This window comes from Symphalangus syndactylus, chromosome 15 (assembly GCF_028878055.3).
Source record: "Symphalangus syndactylus isolate Jambi chromosome 15, NHGRI_mSymSyn1-v2.1_pri, whole genome shotgun sequence".
NCBI classification, from domain to species: Eukaryota; Metazoa; Chordata; class Mammalia; order Primates; family Hylobatidae; genus Symphalangus; species Symphalangus syndactylus.
In genome coordinates, this window is record NC_072437.2 from 107,357,037 (window position 1) to 107,367,722 (window position 10,686).

Sequence of the window (10,686 nt, forward strand, 5' to 3'; positions counted from 1 at the left end):
AAATATAAACTACACAGAATCATTCGGTGAAACTTCTTTCTGATCTGTGCATTCAGCTAACAGAGTTAAACCATACTTTTGATTGAGCAGATCTGAACACTCTTTCTTTAGAAAATGCAACTGGACATTTGGAGCGCTAAGAGCGTAGTAGTGGAAAAAGGAATATATTCAAATATAAACTACACAGAAGCTTTCTGTGAAACTTCTTTCTGATCTGAGCATTCAGCTAACAGAGTTAAACCATACTTTTGATTGAGCAGTTTTGAAAAACTCTGTCTGTAGAAAATGCAACTGGACATTCGTAGCGCTAAGTGGGTAATAGTGGAAAAAAGAATATGTTCAAATATAAACTACACAGAAGCATTGTATGAAACTTCTTTCTGTTCTGTGCATTCAACTAACAGAGTTGAACCTTACTTTTGATTGAGCCGTTCTGAAACACTCTTTCTGTAGAAACTGCAATTGGACATTCTGAGCGCTAAGAGGCCTATATTGGGAAAAAGAATGTCTAAAAATAAAAACTATACAGAAGGATTGGGTGAAACTTCTTTCTGTTCTGTTTGTTCAACTAAAAGAGTTGAACCTTAGTTTTGATTGAGCCGTTCTGAAACACTCTTTCTGTAGAAAATGCAAGTGGAGATTCGGAGCGCTAAGAGGGTAATAGTGGAAAAAGGAATGTCTCCAAATATAAACTACACAGAATCATTCTGTGAAACTTCTTTCTGATCTGTGCATTCAGCTAACAGAGTTAAACCATACTTTTGATTGAGCAGATCTGAACACTCTTTCTGTAGAAAATGCAACTGGACATTTGGAGCGCTAAGAGACTAGTAGTGGAAAAAGGAATATATTCAAATATAAACTACACAGAAGCATTCTGTGAAACTTCTTTCTGATCTGAGCATTCAGCTAACAGAGTTAAACCATACATTTGATTGAGCAGTTTTGAAACACTCTGTCTGTAGAAAATGCAACTGGACATTCGTAGCGCTAAGTGGGTAATAGTGGAAAAAAGAATATGTTCAAATATAAACTACACAGAAGCATTGTATGAAACTTCTTTCTGTTCTGTGCATTCAACTAACAGAGTTGAACCTTACTTTTGATTGAGCCGTTCTGAAACACTCTTTCTGTAGAAACTGCAATTGGACATTCTGAGCGCTAAGAGGCCTATATTGGGAAAAAGAATGTCTACCAATAAAAACCATACAGAAGGATTGGGTGAAACTTCTTTCTGTTCTGTTTGTTCAACTAAAAGAGTTGAACCTTAGTTTTGATTGAGCCGTTCTGAAACACTCTTTCTGTAGAAAATGCAAGTGGAGATTCGGAGCGCTAAGAGGGTAATAGTGGAAAAAGGAATGTCTCCAAATATAAACTACACAGAATCATTCTGTGAAACTTCTTTCTGATCTGTGCATTCAGCTAACAGAGTTAAACCATACTTTTGATTGAGCAGATCTGAACACTCTTTCTGTAGAAAATGCAACTGGACATTTGGAGCGCTAAGAGAGTAGTAGTGGAAAAAGGAATATATTCAAATATAAACTACACAGAAGCATTCTGTGAAACTTCTTTCTGATCTGAGCATTCAGCTAACAGAGTTAAACCATACATTTGATTGAGCAGTTTTGAAACTCTCTGTCTGTAGAAAATGCAACTGGACATTCGTAGCGCTAAGTGGGTAATAGTGGAAAAAAGAATATGTTCAAATATAAACTACACAGAAGCATTGTATGAAACTTCTTTCTGTTCTGTGCATTCAACTAACAGAGTTGAACCTTACTTTTGATTGAGCCGTTCTGAAACACTCTTTCTGTAGAAACTGCAATTGGACATTCTGAGCGCTAAGAGGCCTATATTGGGAAAAAGAATGTCTACAAATAAAAACTACACAGAAGAATTTTGTGAAACTTCTTTCTGTTCTGTTTGTTCAACTAAAAGTGTTGAACCTTAGTTTTGATTGAGCCGTTCTGAAACACTCTTTCTGTAGAAAATGCAAGTGGAGATTCGGAGCGCTAAGAGGGTAATAGTGGAAAAAGGAATGTCTCCAAATATAAACTACACAGAATCATTCTGTGAAACTTCTTTCTGATCTGTGCATTCAGCTAACAGAGTTAAACCATACTTTTGATTGAGCAGATCTGAACACTCTTTCTGTAGAAAATGCAACTGGACATTTGGAGCGCTAAGAGAGTAGTAGTGGAAAAAGGAATATATTCAAATATAAACAACACAGAAGCATTCTGTGAAACTTCTTTCTGATCTGAGCATTCAGCTAACAGAGTTAAACCATACTTTTGATTGAGCAGTTTTGAAACACTCTGTCTGTAGAAAATGCAACTGGACATTCGTAGCGCTAAGTGGGTAATAGTGGAAAAAAGAATATGTTCAAATATAAGCTACACAGAAGCATTGTATGAAACTTCTTTCTGTTCTGTACATTCAACTAACAGAGTTGAACCTTACTTTTAATTGAGCCTTTCTGAAACACTCTTTCTGTAGAAACTGCAATTGGACATTCTGAGCGCTAAGAGGACACTATTGGGAAAAATAATATCTTCAAATAAAAACTACACAGAAGCATTGTGTGAAACTTATTTCTGATATGTTCATTAAGCTAACAGAGTTAAACCATACTTTTGATTGCGCAGTTCTGAACACTCTTTCTGTAGAAAATGCAAGTGGACATTCGGAGCGCTAAGAGGGTAATAGAGGAAAAAGGAATATATTCAAATATAAACTACACAGTAGCATTCTGTGAAAATTCTTTCTGTTCTGTGCATTCAACTAACAGAGTTGAATCTTACTTTTGATTGAGCCGTTCTGAAACACTCTTTCTGTAGAAACTGCAATTGGACATGCTAAGCGCTAAGAGGCCTACATTGGGAAAAAGAATATCTTCAAATAAAAACTACACAGATGCATTCTGTGAAACTTATTTCTGATCTGTAAATTCAGTTAACAGAGATAAAACATATTTTTGATTGAGCAGTTATGAAACACTCTTTTTGTAGAAAATGCAAGTGGAGATTCGGAGCGCTAAGAGGGTAATAGTGGAAAAAGGAATGTCTTCAAATATAAACTACACAGAATCATTCGGTGAAACTTCTTTCTGATCTGTGCATTCAGCTAACAGAGTTAAAACATAGTTTTGATTGAGCAGATCTGAACACTCTTTCTGTTGAAAATGCAACTGGACATTTGGAGCGCTAAGGGCGTAGTAGTGGAAAAAGGAATATATTCAAATATAAACTACACAGAAGCATTCTGTGAAACTTCTTTCTGATCTGAGCATTCAGCTAACAGAATTAAACCATACTTTTGAATGAGCAGTTTTGAAACACTCTGTCTGTAGAAAATGCAACTGGACATTCGTAGCGCTATGTGGGGAATAGTGGAAAAAAGAATATGTTCAAATATAAACTACACAGAAGCATTGTATGAAACTTCTTTCTGTTCTGTGCATTCAACTAACAGAGTTGAACCTTACTTTTGATTGAGCCGTTCTGAAACACTGTTTCTGTAGAAACTGCAATTGGACATTCTGAGCGCTAAGAGGCCTATATTGGGAAAAAGAATGTCTACAAATAAAAACTACACAGAAGGATTGTGTGAAACTTCTTTCTGTTCTGTTTGTTCAACTAAAAGAGTTGAACCTTAGTTTTGATTGAGCCGTTCTGAAACACTCTTTCTGTAGAAAATGCAAGTGGAGATTCGGAGCGCTAAGAGGGTAATAGTGGAAAAAGGAATGTCTCCAAATATAAACTACACAGAATCATTCTGTGAAACTTCTTTCTGATCTGTGCATTCAGCTAACAGAGTTAAACCATACTTTTGATTGAGCAGATCTGAACACTCTTTCTGTAGAAAATGCAACTGGACATTTGGAGCGCTAAGAGAGTAGTAGTGGAAAAAGGAATATATTCAAATATAAACTACACAGAAGCATTCTGTGAAACTTCTTTCTGATCTGAGCATTCAGCTAACAGAGTTAAAGCATACTTTTGATTGAGCAGTTTTGAAACACTCTGTCTGTAGAAAATGCAACTGGACATTCGTAGCACTAAGTGGGTAATAGTGGAAAAAAGAATATGTTCAAATATAAACTACACAGAAGCATTGTATGAAACTTCTTTCTGTTCTGTGCATTCAACTAACAGAGTTGAACCTTACTTTTGATTGAGCCTTTCTGAAACACTCTTTCTGTAGAAACTGCAATTGGACATTCTGAGCGCTAAGAGGCCTCTATTGGGAAAAATAATATCTTCAAATAAAAACTACACAGAAGCATTGTGTGAAACTTATTTCTGATATGTTCATTAAGCTAACAGAGTTAAACCATACTTTGATTGCGCAGTTCTGAACACTCTTTCTGTAGAAAATGCAAGTGGACATTTGGAGCGCTAAGAGGGTAATAGTGGAAAAAGGAATATATTCAAATATAAACTACACAGTAGCATTCTGTGAAAATTCTTTCTGTTCTGTGCATTCAACTAACAGAGTTGAACCTTACTTTTGATTGAGCCGTTCTGAAACACTCTTTCTTTAGAAACTGCAATTGGACATGCTAAGCGCTAAGAGGCCTACATTGGGAAAAAGAATATCTTCAAATAAAAACTACACAGATGCATTCTGTGAAACTTATTTCTGATCTGTAAATTCAGTTAACAGAGATAAAACATATTTTTGATTGAGCAGTTATGAAACACTCTTTTTGTAGAAAATGCAAGTGGAGATTCGGAGCGCTAAGTGGGTAATAGTGGAAAAAGGAATGTCTTCAAATATAAACTACACAGAATCATTCGGTGAAACTTCTTTCTGATCTGTGCATTCAGCTAACAGAGTTAAACCATACTTTTGATTGAGCAGATCTGAACACTCTTTCTTTAGAAAATGCAACTGGACATTTGGAGCGCTAAGAGCGTAGTAGTGGAAAAAGGAATATATTCAAATATAAACTACACAGAAGCTTTCTGTGAAACTTCTTTCTGATCTGAGCATTCAGCTAACAGAGTTAAACCATACTTTTGATTGAGCAGTTTTGAAAAACTCTGTCTGTAGAAAATGCAACTGGACATTCGTAGCGCTAAGTGGGTAATAGTGGAAAAAAGAATATGTTCAAATATAAACTACACAGAAGCATTGTATGAAACTTCTTTCTGTTCTGTGCATTCAACTAACAGAGTTGAACCTTACTTTTGATTGAGCCGTTCTGAAACACTCTTTCTGTAGAAACTGCAATTGGACATTCTGAGCGCTAAGAGGCCTATATTGGGAAAAAGAATGTCTAAAAATAAAAACTATACAGAAGGATTGGGTGAAACTTCTTTCTGTTCTGTTTGTTCAACTAAAAGAGTTGAACCTTAGTTTTGATTGAGCCGTTCTGAAACACTCTTTCTGTAGAAAATGCAAGTGGAGATTCGGAGCGCTAAGAGGGTAATAGTGGAAAAAGGAATGTCTCCAAATATAAACTACACAGAATCATTCTGTGAAACTTCTTTCTGATCTGTGCATTCAGCTAACAGAGTTAAACCATACTTTTGATTGAGCAGATCTGAACACTCTTTCTGTAGAAAATGCAACTGGACATTTGGAGCGCTAAGAGAGTAGTAGTGGAAAAAGGAATATATTCAAATATAAACTACACAGAAGCATTCTGTGAAACTTCTTTCTGATCTGAGCATTCAGCAAACAGAGTTAAACCATACATTTGATTGAGCAGTTTTGAAACACTCTGTCTGTAGAAAATGCAACTGGACATTCGTAGCGCTAAGTGGGTAATAGTGGAAAAAAGAATATGTTCAAATATAAACTACACAGAAGCATTGTATGAAACTTCTTTCTGTTCGGTGCATTCAACTAACAGAGTTGAACCTTACTTTTGATTGAGCCGTTCTGAAACACTCTTTCTGTAGAAACTGCAATTGGACATTCTGAGCGCTAAGAGGCCTATATTGGGAAAAAGAATGTCTACCAATAAAAACTATACAGAAGGATTGGGTGAAACTTCTTTCTGTTCTGTTTGTTCAACTAAAAGAGTTGAACCTTAGTTTTGATTGAGCCGTTCTGAAACACTCTTTCTGTAGAAAATGCAAGTGGAGATTCGGAGCGCTAAGAGGGTAATAGTGGAAAAAGGAATGTCTCCAAATATAAACTACACAGAATCATTCTGTGAAACTTCTTTCTGATCTGTGCATTCAGCTAACAGAGTTAAACCATACTTTTGATTGAGCAGATCTGAACACTCTTTCTGTAGAAAATGCAACTGGACATTTGGAGCGCTAAGAGAGTAGTAGTGGAAAAAGGAATATATTCAAATATAAACTACACAGAAGCATTCTGTGAAACTTCTTTCTGATCTGAGCATTCAGCTAACAGAGTTAAACCATACATTTGATTGAGCAGTTTTGAAACTCTCTGTCTGTAGAAAATGCAACTGGACATTCGTAGCGCTAAGTGGGTAATAGTGGAAAAAAGAATATGTTCAAATATAAACTACACAGAAGCATTGTATGAAACTTCTTTCTGTTCTGTGCATTCAAGTAACAGAGTTGAACCTTACTTTTGATTGAGCCGTTCTGAAACACTCTTTCTGTAGAAACTGCAATTGGACATTCTGAGCGCTAAGAGGCCTATATTGGGAAAAAGAATGTCTACAAATAAAAACTACACAGAAGAATTTTGTGAAACTTCTTTCTGTTCTGTTTGTTCAACTAAAAGAGTTGAACCTTAGTTTTGATTGAGCCGTTCTGAAACACTCTTTCTGTAGAAAATGCAAGTGGAGATTCGGAGCGCTAAGAGGGTAATAGTGGAAAAAGGAATGTCTCCAAATATAAACTACACAGAATCATTCTGTGAAACTTCTTTCTGATCTGTGCATTCAGCTAACAGAGTTAAACCATACTTTTGATTGAGCAGATCTGAACACTCTTTCTGTAGAAAATGCAACTGGACATTTGGAGCGCTAAGAGAGTAGTAGTGGAAAAAGGAATATATTCAAATATAAACTACACAGAAGCATTCTGTGAAACTTCTTTCTGATCTGAGCATTCAGCTAACAGAGTTAAACCATACTTTTGATTGAGCAGTTTTGAAACACTCTGTCTGTAGAAAATGCAACTGGACATTCGTAGCGCTAAGTGGGTAATAGTGGAAAAAAGAATATGTTCAAATATAAGCTACACAGAAGCATTGTATGAAACTTCTTTCTGTTCTGTACATTCAACTAACAGAGTTGAACCTTACTTTTAATTGAGCCTTTCTGAAACACTCTTTCTGTAGAAACTGCAATTGGACATTCTGAGCGCTAAGAGGACACTATTGGGAAAAATAATATCTTCAAATAAAAACTACACAGAAGCATTGTGTGAAACTTATTTCTGATATGTTCATTAAGCTAACAGAGTTAAACCATACTTTTGATTGCGCAGTTCTGAACACTCTTTCTGTAGAAAATGCAAGTGGACATTCGGAGCGCTAAGAGGGTAATAGTGGAAAAAGGAATATATTCAAATATAAACTACACAGTAGCATTCTGTGAAAATTCTTTCTGTTCTGTGCATTCAACTAACAGAGTTGAATCTTACTTTTGATTGAGCCGTTCTGAAACACTCTTTCTGTAGAAACTGCAATTGGACATGCTAAGCGCTAAGAGGCCTACATTGGGAAAAAGAATATCTTCAAATAAAAACTACACAGATGCATTCTGTGAAACTTATTTCTGATCTGTAAATTCAGTTAACAGAGATAAAACATATTTTTGATTGAGCAGTTATGAAACACTCTTTTTGTAGAAAATGCAAGTGGAGATTCGGAGCGCTAAGAGGGTAATAGTGGAAAAAGGAATGTCTTCAAATATAAACTACACAGAATCATTCGGTGAAACTTCTTTCTGATCTGTGCATTCAGCTAACATAGTTAAACCATAGTTTTGATTGAGCAGATCTGAACACTCTTTCTGTTGAAAATGCAACTGGACATTTGGAGCGCTAAGAGCGTAGTAGTGGAAAAAGGAATATATTCAAATATAAACTACACAGAAGCATTCTGTGAAACTTCTTTCTGATCTGAGCATTCAGCTAACAGAATTAAACCATACTTTTGAATGAGCAGTTTTGAAACACTCTGTCTGTAGAAAATGCAACTGGACATTCGTAGCGCTAAGTGGGGAATAGTGGAAAAAAGAATATGTTCAAATATAAACTACACAGAAGCATTGTATGAAACTTCTTTCTGTTCTGTGCATTCAACTAACAGAGTTGAACCTTACTTTTGATTGAGCCGTTCTGAAACACTGTTTCTGTAGAAACTGCAATTGGACATTCTGAGCGCTAAGAGGCCTATATTGGGAAAAAGAATGTCTACAAATAAAAACTACACAGAAGGATTGTGTGAAACTTCTTTCTGTTCTTTTTGTTCAACTAAAAGAGTTGAACCTTAGTTTTGATTGAGCCGTTCTGAAACACTCTTTCTGTAGAAAATGCAAGTGGAGATTCGGAGCGCTAAGAGGGTAATAGTGGAAAAAGGAATGTCTCCAAATATAAACTACACAGAATCATTCTGTGAAACTTCTTTCTGATCTGTGCATTCAGCTAACAGAGTTAAACCATACTTTTGATTGAGCAGATCTGAACACTCTTTCTGTAGAAAATGCAACTGGACATTTGGAGCGCTAAGAGAGTAGTAGTGGAAAAAGGAATATATTCAAATATAAACTACACAGAAGCATTCTGTGAAACTTCTTTCTGATCTGAGCATTCAGCTAACAGAGTTAAACCATACTTTTGATTGAGCAGTTTTGAAACACTCTGTCTGTAGAAAATGCAACTGGACATTCGTAGCACTAAGTGGGTAATAGTGGAAAAAAGAATATGTTCAAATATAAACTACACAGAAGCATTGTATGAAACTTCTTTCTGTTCTGTGCATTCAACTAACAGAGTTGAACCTTACTTTTGATTGAGCCTTTCTGAAACACTCTTTCTGTAGAAACTGCAATTGGACATTCTGAGCGCTAAGAGGCCTCTATTGGGAAAAATAATATCTTCAAATAAAAACTACACAGAAGCATTGTGTGAAACTTATTTCTGATATGTTCATTAAGCTAACAGAGTTAAACCATACTTTTGATTGCGCAGTTCTGAACACTCTTTCTGTAGAAAATGCAAGTGGACATTTGGAGCGCTAAGAGGGTAATAGTGGAAAAAGGAATATATTCAAATATAAACTACACAGTAGCATTCTGTGAAAATTCTTTCTGTTCTGTGCATTCAACTAACAGAGTTGAACCTTACTTTTGATTGAGCCGTTCTGAATCACTCTTTCTGTAGAAACTGCAATTGGACATGCTAAGCGCTAAGAGGCCTACATTGGGAAAAAGAATATCTTCAAATAAAAACTACACAGATGCATTCTGTGAAACTTATTTCTGATCTGTAAATTCAGTTAACAGAGATAAAACATATTTTTGATTGAGCAGTTATGAAACACTCTTTTTGTAGAAAATGCATGTGGAGATTCGGAGCGCTAAGTGGGTAATAGTGGAAAAAGGAATGTCTTCAAATATAAACTACACAGAATCATTCGGTGAAACTTCTTTCTGATCTGTGCATTCAGCTAACATAGTTAAACCATAGTTTTGATTGAGCAGATCTGAACACTCTTTCTGTTGAAAATGCAACTGGACATTTGGAGCGCTAAGAGCGTGGTAGTGGAAAATGGAATATATTCAAATATAAACTACACAGAAGCATTCTGTGAAACTTCTTTCTGATCTGAGCATTCAGCTAACAGAATTAAACCATACTTTTGATTGAGCAGTTTTGAAACACTCTGTCTGTAGAAAATGCAACTGGACATTCGTAGCGCTAAGTGGGTAATAGTGGAAAAAAGAATATGTTCAAATATAAACTACACAGAAGCATTGTATGAAACTTCTTTCTGTTCTGTGCATTCAACTAACAGAGTTGAACCTTACTTTTGATTGAGCCGTTCTGAAACACTCTTTCTGTAGAAACTGCAATTGGACATTCTGAGCGCTAAGAGGCCTATATTGGGAAAAAGAATGTCTACAAATAAAAACTACACAGAAGGATTGTGTGAAACTTCTTTCTGTTCTGTTTGTTCAACTAAAAGAGTTGAACCTTAGTTTTGATTGAGCCGTTCTGAAACACTCTTTCTGTAGAAAATGCAAGTGGAGATTCGGAGCGCTAAGAGGGTAATAGTGGAAAAAGGAATGTCTCCAAATATAAACTACACAGAATCATTCTGTGAAACTTCTTTCTGATCTGTGCATTCAGCTAACAGAGTTAAACCATACTTTTGATTGAGCAGATCTGAACACTCTTTCTGTAGAAAATGCAACTGGACATTTGGAGCGCTAAGAGAGTAGTAGTTGAAAAAGGAATATATTCAAATATAAACTACACAGAAGCATTCTGTGAAACTTCTTTCTGATCTGAGCATTCAGCTAACAGAGTTAAACCATACTTTTGATTGAGCAGTTTTGAAACACTCTGTCTGTAGAAAATGCAACTGGACATTCGTAGCGCTAAGTGGGTAATAGTGGAAAAAAGAGTATGTTCAAATATAAACTACACAGAAGCATTGTATGAAACTTCTTTCTGTTCTGTGCATTCAACTAACAGAGTTTAACCTTACTTTGATTGAGCCTTTCTGAAACACTCT